We start from the raw sequence: 15,575 nt of genomic DNA on the forward strand, positions 1-15,575 counted from the left end.
CATAGACTGTGCACAGGAGGAGATGACAATAGGCAACCTCCAGGAAAGGGACTTAGGGCAACAGAACATGTGGCTGTAACCGATATCAACCACCACTCAACCACTGATTTTTACAACAGCGTCTTGATTTTACGCAATAAGTAATACTGTGGTAAATTCAGTGGTGTAAGTAGAAAAAATGTCTTAGAGGTACTGTGTGCGCGCGCGTGCGGCGGAAAAATGGGTGTGGCCAAATGCCACATGGGGCGTGGCCAATAAAAATGGGGGCGTGATACACATATGGGGAGGCCAGATACACTTATGACACCAATAGTGCCAGATACACATATGCCCCCACAGTGCCAAATACGCCGCCACCGTGCCAGATATGCTCCTACAGTGCCAGATGCACAAATGCCCCACGGTGCCAGATGCACAAATGCCCCATGGTGCTAGATACACAAATGCCCCCAGTAGTGCCATATATGCCCCCACAGTGCCAGATACACATTGCCCCAGAGTGTTAGATACACATTGCCCCAGAGTGTCAGATACACATTTGCCCTCACAGTGCCAGATATGCCCCCACTGCGCCAGATACACATATGCCCCCACAGTGCCAGATACATATATGCCCCCACAGTGCCAGATACACATGCCCCCACAGTGCCAGATATACATGCCCCCATAGAGCCAGATATATATGCCCCCACAGTGCCAGATATACATGCCCCCACAGTGCCAGATACACATATGCCCCCACAGTGCCAGATATACATGCCCCCACAGTGCCAGATATGCCCTCACAGTGCCAGATATGCACCACAGTGCCAGATATGCCCCCATAGTGCCAGATATGCCCCCACAGTGCCAGATATACATGCCCCACAGTGCCAGATGTGCCCCCACAGTGCCAGATATGCCCCACAGTGCCAGATATGCACCCATAGTGCCAGATATGCCCCCACAGTGCCAGATACACATGCCCCCACAGTGACAGATACACATGCCCCCACAGTGCCAGATACACATGCCCCCACAGTGCCTGATATGCCCCCACAGTGCCAGATACGCATGCCCCCACAGTGCCTGATATGCCCCCACAGTGCCAAATACACATGTCACCAGAGGGCCAGATATGCACCCACAGTGCCAGATACACATGCCCCCAGAGTACCAGATATGCCCCAGCAGTGCAACTTACCGTTGTTGCTGCTGCCTGGGACTGGCACTATCTTCTGCTGGGGAGAGGAGAGCGCAGCACTTGCTCCTCCTGTCCCTCTCCTGCCCTCAGTCCGGTCTGCTGAACTGGCGCCGGTCCGCGAGCCAATCAGGGCTTGCGGTCCAGCAGCAGCAGCTCCTGATTGTCTGCCGGTCCGCGAGCTCTGATTGGCTCACGAACCGGCTCAGTGCACGCCATCGCTGCTGGACCCGCAGGCAGGAAAGGAGAGGCGCATGCTGTGCTCTCCTCTCTCCAAGACCCGGTGTCTGCAAGGTGGCGGCCTGGCGGTACAGCGTACCTGGTGGGATTTTCTTACAGGTACGCCGTACCGCCATACTTGCAGCACTGTGTAAATTAGGGCATGCAGCTATGCCCAAGAGCCGGCGGAGGGAGCGAATCTTGATCATCAGGGCAGGGAAACGACCAATGCATGAGGGGGAGGCAGGGGAAGGCCCCAGACATAGTGAGTCAGAGAGAGAGAGGGAGGGAGAGAGAGAGAGAGAGAGAGAGAGAGAGAGAGAGAGAGAGAGAGAGAGAGACAATGCCAGGAAGAGAGAGTGAGGGAGAGAGAGTGCCAGGAAGAGAGAGTGAGGGAGAGAGAGAGAGTGCCAGGAAGAGAGAGTGAGGGAGAGAGAGAGAGTGCCAGGAAGAGAGAGTGAGGGAGAGAGAGAGTGCCAAGAAGAGAGTGAGGGAGAGAGAGTGCCAGGAAGAGAGAGTGAGGGAGAGAGAGTGCCCGGAAGAGAGTGAGGGACAGTGCGAGGAAGAGAGTGAGGGAGAGACAGTGCCAGGAAGAGAGTGAGGGAGAGACAGTGCCAGGAAGAGAGTGAGGGAGAGAGTGCCAGGAAAAGAGTGAGGGAGAGAGAGTGTCAGGGAGAGAGTGTCAGGAAGAGAGAATGAGGGAGAAAGTGCCAGGAAGAGAGTGAGGGAGAGAGAGTGTCAGGGAGAGGGAGCATGTGTGTCAGAGAGACTGAGGGAGAGAGTGCCAGGAAGAGAGTTAGGGAGAGAGAGTGCCTGGAAGAGAGTGAGGGAGAGTGTCAGGAAGAGAGTGAGGGAGAATGTCAGGGAGAGAGAGAGAGAGTGTCAGAGACAGAGAGTGTCAGAGAGTGAGGGAGAGAGAGAGTGAGTGTCAGGAAGAGAGTGAGGGAGAATGTCAGGGAGAGAGAGAGAGAGAGAGAGAGAGTCAGAGAGAGAGAGAGAGTGAGGGAGAGAGAGAGAGAGAGAGAGTGTCAGGAAGAGAGTGAGGGAGAGAGAGATAGAGTGTCAGAGAGAGACAGAGAGTTACACTACCTGTTTACTACAGGAGCACAGCAGCACAGGTCTCCAATCATCTGATGGGGGCGGGCACTTCACGGCATTGGGCTCCGCCCCTAAATCCCCGCGAATCAGGGCACTGCACTGTCCTCCGGGCGGGAGCTGGGCAGAGCAGGCCGTGCCAGGCTTGGTCCTCCCCACCCTCCCCCGCTGCATCGGTACATCCTCCGTGCCAGCAGCTTCCATGTTACACAGCTGTTGTGCACTGCAGCCTGAGCTCCTCCAGAGTTCACACGAAAAAAAAAACAACTACACCAGGTGAACAGGCGCCTCACATCCCGCCGGTGCACATCCTGTCACATAATCTTTTTTTTTTTTGCTTAACACAGTGCCGCCCTCCAAGTGCCTAAAGCTGCCTAATGGTGGCGCCGGCCCTGATGTGTTACCTTATACTGCACAGAACTATTTTGTATTTTCTACAGTGCGTTGCTGTTATTAATCTGGTACATTATCATGCATGCACTAGCAGTATTTACTATATAAATATATTAAGGGGCCCAGACCATGCACTCCCTAATGGTTAGCCAAGCCTCTGTGGAGGCTGAACACATCCCCTCTGGAGAGTGGCCACACCTCTAAACATGGGTCCCTACCACTGCATCCCCCCGGTGGGCCCTTCATGCCCCAGTCCGACACTGCCCTGGGTCCATGGGGGCCCACACACCGCACACCCTGCACTCATTTAATTATATTCACTTCTCCGTCGGCCCGGCACTGGCTGTAGAGCGGCAAATATCACTCAGAAAATGAGCGCTGCGGCTATTTTCCAGTGATTTGTGTATGCACAGTAGAGATGTCCCCGGGAACAGGGCGTGGTCGCCTTGTTCCCGGAGACCTGCGCATGTACTGTAGACTCTGGAGCAATGCAGAATGTCAGAGTCTACTGCACCGCCGGACAGGTGGGGGCCTAATTGGAGACTGCACACGGGTCCCCTCTGTTAAAATGCCTCTGCATATAGGGGGTCATTCCGAGTTGTTCGCTCGCAAGCTGCTTTTAGCAGCTTTGCACATGCTAAGCCGCCGCCTACTGGGAGTGAATCTTAGCTTATCAAAATTGCGAACGAAAGATTAGCAGAATTGCGAATAGACACTTCTTAGCAGTTTCTGAGTAGCTTCAGACATACTCGGCATCTGCGATCAGTTCAGTGCTTGTCGTTCCTGGTTTGATGTCACAAACACACCCAGCGTTCGCCCAGACACTCCTCCGTTTCTCCAGCCACTCCCGCGTTTTTCCCAGAAACGGTTGCGTTTTTTCACACACACCCATAAAACGGCCAGATTCCGCCCAGAAACACCCACTTCCTGTCAATCACAATACGATCACCAGAACGAAGAAAAAACCTCGTAATGCCGTGAGTAAAAAACCTAACTGCATAGCAAATTTACTTGGTGCAGTCGCACTGCGGACATTGCGCATGCGCATTAGCGACTAATCGCTCTGTTGCGAGAAAAAAATAACGAGCTAACAACTCGGAATGACCCCCATAGTGGTGTTTAGCAAACTGCCGGGTCTAGGTAATGAAAGGGGGAGTGGCCTGATTGCAGAGGTGTGGCCATGCCCCCTTTAAAAACAAATAAGTGTAGGAAATACTTTACCTGCAGTGGGGGGTGCCATGTGTCCCTCAGCCAGGGTCAGATCCAGGAGGGGGGGCGTGATCAGTGTGATTGCTGCTCCCACTTCCAGCCAGAGGAGTCTGCTGCACTAAGCTGCAGCAGCCTCACTGGGCCTACTGCAGTCCAGCACCGAGCAATGTGAGCTGGGCTGGTGAAAGAGGTTGCAGCTGCCGGCTGACATGTAAGGAAGGAAGGAGGTCAACGGACCTGTGCCCCCATCGGCACCTTCCAAGAAGCCCTGTACTGGGTAATTAGCACCCATCCCCCCCCCTCAATGCAACTAGGTATAGTTAGAATGAAATGAGCTTTTTCTAACGTCCTAGTGGATGCTGGGGACTCCGTAAGGACCATGGGGAATAGACGGGCTCCGCAGGAGACAGGGCACTGATAAAGCTAAATATTTATCGTATATAAAACACTTTAAGAGGTCTAAGAACACTGTACGCTATCTACGTAAGAAGTACCGTAAGGGTACGCAAGTTGTGTAGCGATCGCTCAACCGTAGTCGAGACGCTCAAGCGTCACGTTCGCTTACGGCCCAGTGATCACAGGCAGGCACGCTATTGGCTGCCGACTAACGTAATGATTCGCTATAGCGTAGCGTACGCTCGGGACCACGAGGAGATCACCAGCGGTGCAGACGCTTACAACGTTAAAACCTTTATATCTATACCTTTAACAATGAGATACACAGTATACCTTAGTGTAGAGACAGAGTGTAAGTGCAACCTGGTGTAACCTGATTAACTACAAAGCTGCTTGAGCGTCACCGACGCTCGGAGAATACTTAACCCTATAAAGAATACACAGATACCTGGGCTTAGGGTCCAAAACCTATTATATGTATTATAACTATTATACTTGCAAAAGGAATCACAGTACAAATGATACACTACAATATAACATAAACCAACTAACCAGATAACTACACGGGAAATACAATACAATACAATTAAAGGAAAATACGAGAGAAAGAGTAGGGAGAGAGAGAGAGAGAGAGATGGCTCACAGTAAGACAATATGATTACGGAGAAAACTTACGCACAAGGGGAACGATCGCATGCGCCTCGATATCCAGCTCCCGATTATCAGCAATGAGAACCGTTGATGAGAGTGAGGTTGGATATGGTCGGCTTGCCTATTTATGCCCCACACACAATACAATTCAATGGTCCCTACAATCTCATTGTCCATTGGACACAGGAATTCGGCTTCGCATTATAACAAAAGGTCATAGGTTGATTCATACAGGTGGGCTGTGACTGTTTCCAACTGTTCAGGTGGGTGGGATACTGGGTTTCCCGCCGCATGACTAAGTAAGAACAAATAATAGTAAATGGACATAAACTTCTTATGTCCATAACTATTCGCACGAGCGATTAATCCGCTCCAAACCAACACCGGAATATTGCTATTTAAATACTCTTCCGATGGGTACCAAACACTACTGTATGACCCCTGTTAGACCCTTCGTACAATACAAAGAGGAATCTCTCCGTTCAGGAACATGCTATGTTAACCAAACTTTCAGAATCTATCAAAGGGACCATGATCTATAAAATACCTTATTAGTGAAAATATGTAACGATTGAGTCGCACGCTACGACTACACAAACTTTACCGTAAATACGCATACCGAGCACCAGCGGGTGCACGCAACAGCGGGTATGCGCACTCACGGGAGAGCGCACGCATGCGCAGCGCGGACCTGAATGAGGTGCAAATATGGCAGTGTGCATAGAGATATTTTTCTGACTTTGACAGTCCACCCTTTGGCAGTCAATAATAACTGCCACCTTCTAAAACATTTCAAAAGGAGAAAAATATATATATGTCAGGGGTTAATTCATTTCCATGGTTGGGTAAGGGAGGAGAGAGGAGTAGGTGGGAAGAGGGTATGACCTAGTGAGATAGCAGAAGCATGTGTGTATGAGTCCATGTTTGGGGGGTCAAGTATCATCGTGCCGTACGTGTTGTAAATCAAGCTTCGAGGTATTGCGAAGTATACATTTGAATTCCTTCTTATCCCGTGGTACGGGTCTGTGGATGGGCTGTCAAACTTTACCGAGCTCTTTTCGGATTTTGAACAAAATGGGGAGCACATTTTAGTTGATGATACATGAATGGGGGAATATGTGATTGCTGATATCTGTGCCTGTATTCCCTATACTATGTGTGTCATTACCTGAGGGTTGTAGAAATGAAGAAAAGACATAATTACGGTAAATGCGGTGGTATTCTATGTCAGGTTAATGTACATCTGTCGGTTGAAGTTTTGTTCGGTATCAGTTGAAAGTCGTCTTCTTTGCGCTGTGTTGCCCATTAGGTGTGAGCAAAAAGCTTTGTCAATGCCATTAGATTTACAAAAAATGTTGGGCTAGCGTAAGTTTAAGAATTCTAGGGAAACTGGGGATCCATGGCAAAGTTCATCAAATGTCCATATCTCAAGTGGTCAAAACTTCTTCTTTGGTCTATCCGTTGTCTGTATAGCGTCTCGTCAACTTCCTCGTCCAAGTGGGTCTTTTTATCTTGGAGAAAAGCCAGAAAAACAGGTGAAAGAAACGGACCGTATAATCGCATTTTCATTACATCATTATTTCTATCATTGGGTCATAAATCAAATCCAGGTTAATTACAGTTTCCTCACTCCTCAAACTCATTACCCTGGTACGATGTTTGCACTTCATTAAAGCCTGACCGCATCTAAATATCAATCCAATCGATATGACAACACCTAAGATACATAGGAGAAACTTCCCAACATCCATTATGACTCCTTGAGCCCAGTCTCCCAAACCGGAGAACCAATTTCGCGGGTTCAACCATGACACCCAACCAGTCAGCTCATTACCTACAGCAGCAAGAGTGAGATTGTGTTTTCGGCGAAATTCCCACTTCAATTGGAGAATATCGTCCATCTTTTGGTCTATGACCTCGACCGGATCCTCGGTGCTATTCGTGATATACGTGCAACACTTCACGCCGTACTGTGTTGCCAATGTAACACAATATCCGCCTGTCACTGCTGTGAGGTAATTAAGAACCATTCTATGCTGCACCAGTTCTGTTTTATAAGCTTGAAGTTCCCTTCCAGTATATCTAAACGTGTCATCATACATTTCAGTGATATTATCTAACAAATTTGCGAGCGCCGATATGTATTTATAATTTAGCACTCCTCTAGCGGTGCGGGTGAAATCTAACGCGATTAAGAATTGAATCCCGGTGGATTCACTTATCAGATCAGAGGCCGGATGCTCTGTCTTCTCTATCAGGTGCCTTTTAACAACGTGCTCGTAATGGGTGTGAGTATAAGGAGCTTGGGCACCACGATGTATGTCTTTCATTTTATCATGTGTTACAGTCATTACTTCAGGCAATACTTTTCCAATATAACACAATCCTTCAGAGTTTGGGGCAAGCCACTTGTACGCCTTTCTCCCGCATATGAAATATGCATCATCGGGGAGAACATATGGGACGGAGAAGGACATAACCATATTCCACACCTTCCAGGTGAAATCTCCTAACCCTAATTCTTCCATCTGCTTAATACACGTATCAGGTTGTACGATATGTGCACAGTATCCTGGTGATACTTCTCCAACTCTCGTAATCCTATTTCCTAAGGTGTACCTATACCGGAAAGATTTTCCTCTACTGGCTATGTGGCGTACAAGCTCTGTATCTGTAGGCATTCTATCTGCTCTATGCGAAAAGGTCATGGTGTGGTTACTCCATGACACTTCCCAATTTCCCGGCTTTCTGGGATTAGAGATGTTGAAACATAATAGGGACCTATCCACATGGTATTGGTGGAGCTTCAAACTAGGAGGGCTGGAGATATTAAACCTCCTGTCCACCGGTCTCCCACCATTTAACTCAAGTACCTCCCCTATCGTTAAAGGAAATGGTACTAGCCCTGATTTGCTATGACCTTGAGGTACTTGAGAGCATACCCAACAATCTGTTTTGTTTAACACATTACCCACTAAGGAGTGATAGTCACTCAATGGATGCCGGTCCATATGGATATTAAAACTGGATTGGCATTTCTTAATGCACCCATCTTCAATGACATTGTTACAGAGCCTACAGATACAGTTTTCCTCAGCTAACAATCCGTCACAATTCCTTCTATGGTCAATGCTATCGGATCGTTTTCTGATACTCGCCTTTGCTTGTTGGTTAGGTTGATCTTGGAAAACTACGCCTCCATCTTTATCATCAGAACCCATTCCAGAACCTCTATCGACCTCCATGGTACTCTCGCCGGAACAGACTGCTCTGGTCAACATCATGGTCAACAGGAAAATCCGGATCACAGTCTCTTGGGGCAAGTCCATCTTATAGGAGGAAACGGAGAAGAATGAGAAGGAGGAAAAAGAAATTTGAGGGAGAGGGGATGGGAAGTGGAGGAAAACAATAAAAGGGAGTGGGGAGTCGACAACAGCTCTCGGTCTTCAAGGCTCAGGTGCCGCCTCAGTCCTCCTGGAACAGACACTCCAGTGATACAACCTCTACCGTCTGTTCCTTATCACGGGACTTCTCTGGATCAGCAACCTTCTTGCAGTGGGATGAATGGACCCGAATCTCTCTCTCAGCAACCTTCAATGCTGTAGTGCTAGTCAATAAGACCTGGTATGGTCCTTCCCATCTGTCAATAAGGCAACCTGAGCGTAGAAAATTCCGTATCATTACATAATCCCCAGGTTCAATGTCATGACAATTACTATCAGGTAGATCAGGAATCACCAACTTCAGATTATCATTTTGATTCCTTAACTGTTTACTCATGTTAATCAAGTACTTTATAGTTACTTCATTGTTACATTTCAAATCATCCTGAGGGTTAATCATGACATGCGGTTGTCGACCAAACAAGATTTCAAAGGGAGACAGATTAAGAGGGGACCTGGGAGTGGTTCTGATACTGTACAATACAATGGGTAAAGCTTCTGGCCTTGTCAATCCTGTCTCTGCCATCACTTTACTCAATTTATTTTTAATAGTGCTGTTCACTCTTTCGACCTTCGCACTCGCCTGTGGACGGTACGGAGTGTGCAGCTTGCTATCAATTCCCATCAACTTACACATTCCTTGAAAGACATCACCTGTAAAATGGGTACCCCTATCACTTTCGATTATTCTAGGGATACCATATCTACATACAAATTCCTGCACAATTTTCTTAGCAGTAAACATAGCGGTATTTGTAGCCGCAGGAAATGCTTCGACCCAATTTGAGAAAACATCTATACAAACAAGTACATATTTCAAATTCCGACAAGGGGGTAATTGTATAAAGTCAATTTGTATTACCTGGAAAGGGCCGCCGGCAGGTGGGATATGGGATGGTTCTGTAGGTATTGCCTTTCCAATATTCTTTCTCAAACAGGTAAGGCATGACATTGCTCTTTTACTCGCATGAGAGGAGAATCCTGGGGCGCACCAATATGCCCTCACCAATTTGCACATCCCTTCCTTGCCTAGATGAGTCAGCCCGTGAGCTGCCTCAGCCAGACATGGAAGATATGCTCTGGGGGCCACTGGTTTACCATGTCCATCCGTCCAGAGTCCTGAGGACTCCTGGCCATATCCCTTTGCCTTCCAGACTGCCTTTTCCTGTGTGGAACACAAATTTTGCATTTCACACAACTTCTGTGTGTTAATGGTATTAAATACCATCAATTGTGTGGTGTCTGTCTGTATGGGGGTAGCAGCTGCTAACTTAGCAGCTTCGTCTGCTCGGCTGTTACCAAGTGATACCGGGTCTTGGCTATATGTGTGTGCTTTACATTTGATAACAGCCACTCTGTCGGGTTCCTGTATCGCTGTTAGAAGCCTTTTTATGTGAGCTGCATGCGCTACCGGTGTACCAGCGGCCGTCATGAAATTTCTGAGACGCCATAGGGCTCCGAAATCATGGACTACCCCGAATGCGTATCTAGAATCGGTGTAGATATTGGCTGACTTACCCTTAGCCAATTCACATGCTCTGGTTAGGGCGACCAGTTCAGCAACCTGGGCTGAGTGAGGTGGGCCTAGCGGTTCCGCTTCTATGGTGTCTTGGTCATCTACGACTGCGTATCCAGTACACAAGTCTCCCGAGTCTGACTGTCTATGACAACTACCGTCCGTGTAGAACGTGAGTTCTGCATCTTCCAGTGGGTTGTCACTGATGTCAGGCCTTGCGGTAAAATTTTGGGTCAAATATTCCATACAATCATGTGTATCTTCCTTTATATTAAATCCTCCTTCCCCATCACTCTCACCTTCCAACCTTTGTGCCTGACCAGGCACACCTGGGAGATACGTTGCAGGATTTAATGCACTGCATCTCCTTATGGTGATGTTTACGGGGGCCATTAGTGCCAATTCCCATCTTGTAAACCTCGCTGATGAGACGTGTCTGGTTTGGGCAGAATTCAATAAGGCTGATACTGCATGTGGCGTATGGATTGTGAGGTTGTGGCCTAGCACGACATCTTCGCTTTTTGTCACTAGCAATGCTATCGCAGCAACGCTTCGCAAGCATGTGGGGAGGGATCGCGCTACCGTGTCTAGCTGAGCGCTGTAATATGCAACTGGCCTACTGGCATCACCGTGTTTTTGGGTTAGTACACCTGCCGCGCAACCAGCACTTTCTGTTCCGTATAGTTCAAAGGGTTTCCCATAGTCTGGCATACCTAGTGCTGGTGCCTGTGTTAGGCACTGTTTGAGTCTCTCAAATGCTGTTTCGGACTCGTCTGTATGCGAAATCCTATCAGGTTTGTTTGAGGAGACCATTTCCTGCAAAGGTAACGCCAAAATGGAAAACCCTGGGATCCAATTACGGCAATACCCACACATTCCTAAAAACGTTCTGATCTGTTGCTGGGTTTGTGGCAGAGTCATGTCTCTAATTGCTTGGATTCTATCAGCGGTCAGGTGTCTCAGTCCTTGTGTTAGACAGTGTCCCAAATATTTTACCTTAGTTTGGCATAATTGTAACTTGTCTTTGGACACCTTGTGTCCGGTGTCTGAAAGATGAAACAGGAGCTGTTTCGTATCCTTCAGAGATGCTTCCAGTGAATCTGAACACAGCAGTAAATCGTCCACATACTGTATCAATACTGATCCACTGTCTGGTTGGAAAGACTGTAAACAATCATGCAAAGCCTGAGAAAATATACTTGGACTATCTATGAAACCTTGGGGTAATCGAGTCCACGTGTATTGGACTCCTCTGTATGTAAATGCAAACAAATATTGGCTGTCAGGGTGCAGAGGTACCGAAAAGAAAGCGGAGCAGAGGTCAATAACAGTGAAAAATTTGGCAGTGGGAGGGATTTGCATTAGGATGACAGCTGGATTTGGCACTACGGGGAACTGACTCTCAACTATTTTGTTAATCCCCCTTAGATCCTGCACTAGTCTGTAACCCCTCCCCCCACTCTTTTTAACAGGGAAGATGGGACTATTGGCAGTGCTGGACGTTCTTACCAGAATGCCCTGTTGTAGCAAGCGCTCTATTACTGGGTAAACTCCTAACTCCACCTCTGGCTTCAGAGGGTACTGTGGGATTTTTGGAGCTATCCTACCATCTTTTACTTGTACAACTACTGGAGCTACGTTTGCCATTAATCCAGTGTCTTGTCCGTCTTTTGTCCAAAGTGACTCTGGTATCTGAGATGTCATCTCTTCTATTTGGGATGGATTCCTATTTGTCATAATGGTATGTGACATTAATTTTGATGGGGAGTCTAACATGTCTCGCACTTCCTGAGCGTGTTTCTCAGGTATGTCCAAGAATACACCTTCAGGAGTACAATAAATGACGCACCCCATTTTACACAGTAAGTCTCTTCCCAGGAGATTGGTTGGTGCCGATGCAGCCAGCAAAAAGGAATGCTTGGTATGCAAAGGCCCTATTGTAATCTCGGCTGGTTTGCTAACAGGGTAGTGCTGGACTACTCCTGTTACTCCCATGGCTGGAATTGTCCTACCAGTGGTTCTCATGCCCACTGTCGAATTTATCACTGACTTGGCCGCCCCTGTGTCTACAAGAAAGTTTAAAGTTTTACCAGCTACATTAATTGCGATCTCGGGTTCACTTCCAAGGTTGGCAATTAATTTTACTGGCTGCAGATTACAGGTATGGCCACACCCCTATTGGGTATGGTGACCTTCCTGAATCCCGCTGGCAGCAACTACTTGTGAGGGAGTTAGCTGGGAACTACCAGAGGCATGCCAGTCTCTGTTCGGGGGATATCTTTTTGTTTCCCCTGTATGTGGCTCATAACTCCGTTTCTGTGGACCCCGATCCCAATGTCGTGTGTCGTGTCGTTGTCTAGGGGGTTGGTATGAGTTTCGTGGATTCTTTACTCTACAATCTCGTGCCATGTGTCCCTGTTTGTGACAAGAATAACAGGTAACCATACTTGACTTACCCACAGGATTTGGTGATACAAACAAAGGCTGCCTTGTGGTCAGAGCCTGTATACTTACTGACATTAATTTATCACCTTGTTGTTCCCTGTGTCTGGTGATGTTTCTATCGTGATCAATAGCAGCCTCTCTCAAAGTAGCCACAGACAGACCTCGCCAACATGGTTGTGTGGTCTGTACCCTAGTCTTCAATGACTCTTTTAAACCATCCATCAGTACCGATACTGCTACTTCCCGATGGTTTGTGTCTGTTTTAATGTCCTCTATGCCTGTGTATTTTGCCATTTCTAAAAATGCTCTGTGAAAATACTCTGCAGCTGTCTCTGACTCCTTCTGTTTAATGGAGAATATCTTATTCCATTTAGCTACTGCTGGGAAATACTCTTTTAACTGCAAGTTTATTCTTTTCACATTATCTTGGTTGTACACATCTGTAAGAGGTACATCATGATCTAGTCCGCAATCAGCTAAAAATTGAGTTGCGTCGACATTTGAGGGTAAACATGCTCTCAGCAATATCTGCCAGTCTTTATTGTTGGGCTCTACAGTGTTACCTAAGTCTCTGATGTATTTTTGACTGGCAACTAAGCCTTTTCTAGGGTCAGGAAATTCAGACACTATGGTCCTTAATTCCATTCGGGAAAATGGAGTGTACATGGCAATGTTCCTAATGGGAGTGGCTCCTGATGTGTCTGTTTTCCCATTTGGCACTGCTATTACTCTAACAGGTGTAATTCTAACAACCTCATTCTGTGTAGATTCTACAGGCTGTGGTGAAATAGTCTCAGCATAATGCATGGTGCCGTACTTACCAGTTGATACGACCTCACCTATCCCTCCGCTAGGGGCCTTTACTAATCTCGTGGGTGGAGCTGTGCCTACTGTGGTCTCTGCTATGGTGGCTGCTAGAGAGAGCGCTGAAATCGTTGCCGATTCGTCCTCTTGATCACACTCCTGAGGAAAGTTCAAAACAGGGTACAACTTGCACGGGTTAATACTTGCATGGGTTAATGGGTTAACATTATCATTAACATTTACACAGTTACTAAGTGATTTTGTGTTACACCTTAGTGCGTCTTTCTCCGTAATCAACTTCTCTCCTGATATATATGGTGGCGGTGGGGCCGTGGCAATCAGTTTTCTGTTAGAGCCAGATCCCGCCGCCTGAGCCAAACCTCTCTGTATCTCACCTTCCTGTTGCCACAACTGTAAATAATCATAATGCTGGATTCGTCTCTTTGTTGATTTTATGAGACATATCCTACTCCTTAAATTTTGTAACACTTCGGAGCTGAAGCTCCCTACTCTTGGGAATTTCTCCCCGTCATGTACAGTCATTCTCTCCCATTCATCACATAAAGTTTCTGTGTGACTTCCGTATTTCTCACACATTATATACCTGGCCGACCCAATTGGTCGGACCACTGAATCAACCCGAACCGAGGTTGATCGCCCCCTACCTGAACAAGTGGCCCCCATAGTTCGAAAGTGTTGCTTTATTTAGCCAACCCTTACGCAAAACCAAATGTCCACAATAGGCTGACGGTGGCGGTTTACCGAGTACCCCACTCACTCGCCCACGCCGACCAATACGACCTGATCACACCGATATGGTACTGGCGTACTCGACCTAGGGCCCCTGCGACCTGAACCTCTATTTACTGGAACCTGCGAGGGTTATCCGAAGAACACTTACTCTTTCCAGTAACTATTGGTTGCTGGATAGTTCCTGAGTGAGCAGCAAACTTCCCTTAAAATAAAAAAATTACACAAATCACGTTAGAGTGTACAAATAGCGTTTGTGACCCCTTTACTCTAATGGTATTAGGTCAGATTACTAACTAATGTACACAATTACGTGCGGTCCAATCGTTCAGTGCACAAACAACTAAGCTTATGTACGGAAAGACCAATGGAATCGAAAATTACGGCTGCGAATTCCTTCAGCCAGAGCTTATATGGCCTATATGGGTGTTGCACCAACCCTTTTCGGTGTTGTGCCTGTGAACTGTATAGCGGACTTCCTTGTCGGCTGTACCTGGACCTCCTGGTCTGCTATGACCTCCTGGTCTTGTTACAGTATGACCTCCTGGTCTGCTATACTCTAATGCTCAAAATTGTATATTTAACCAGGGATGCCTCCCTAGCCACCGTGCACGTCACTTACACGCATGTACCTCACGAGTACTCGACTTTTCTTGTGGTTCAGCCTTTAAAAATTGTAAAAAACACTCACTCATCACATGTACACTTTTGTTTCTATTTCTATTTCTGCGCAGAAATTTTTCTTTAGATCAGGTGTGTTACCAATTAGGAGCAGGATCTGTTAATTAAATTTCGGACACCCAAAAATAGACTTGCGTTATTTCTCGCCTCGCGTTATTTATCGCTTTGCGTTATTTATCGCTTTGCATTAAAAATCAACTTATCGTGACTTGAGCTACGTGGGCGTAACCGGACGCTCCGTTGCGTAACGTACGCTGCGTGCGTCGGCCTTTGGATTGCGTACGCAAGTCTTTGTTAGAGACACGTATACGCAAAGCAAAGATCCACCGTAACACAATTTATACTTTTATCAATGTAGATGATCCTTGATCATCTACCACACAACACACTAACTTCGCCTTATCTCCCAGGGAAAACTGTGTGTTTGTCTATCTTTTAACTATATTACCTTTACTCTTAAACTATGAAATAACGGCAAATCTCTTTTAGCACTTCTATCAACTATAAAACTGGCAGACAGGAGAGTGATATACGAAAATGAAAAAGAAAAAGAAATGCAGATATATATGTGTGTGCGTGCGTGTGTACGCAAGACAGAAAAATAAACAGTTTTAAAAGGCACTAGCGTTTTGTTCTTACCTCCGGTTCCCGGATTCCTTCAGCACTCTTTACCTAAGCGAAGCAGACGCTTATCCTGTCAGCACTACGAGGGATACAACCTCCCGCCCTTTGCTGAGGGATAATGTCTGCTGATCTACCTAGTGCAGATATGTGAAGGACGGGCGAGCCGCCA

The 15,575-nt window shown here is 47.1% G+C and overlaps 1 protein-coding gene across 1 annotated transcript in view; it reads right to left on the reverse strand.

Moving 5' to 3' along the window:
• The window catches only part of FAM107A (family with sequence similarity 107 member A), a 555,305-nt gene that overhangs the window by 142,969 nt on the left and 396,761 nt on the right, over positions 1 to 15,575 (reverse strand). The gene's annotated exons all lie outside the window — the stretch shown is intronic.

This window comes from Pseudophryne corroboree, chromosome 9, assembly GCF_028390025.1.
Source record: "Pseudophryne corroboree isolate aPseCor3 chromosome 9, aPseCor3.hap2, whole genome shotgun sequence".
Classification (NCBI taxonomy): Eukaryota; Metazoa; Chordata; class Amphibia; order Anura; family Myobatrachidae; genus Pseudophryne; species Pseudophryne corroboree.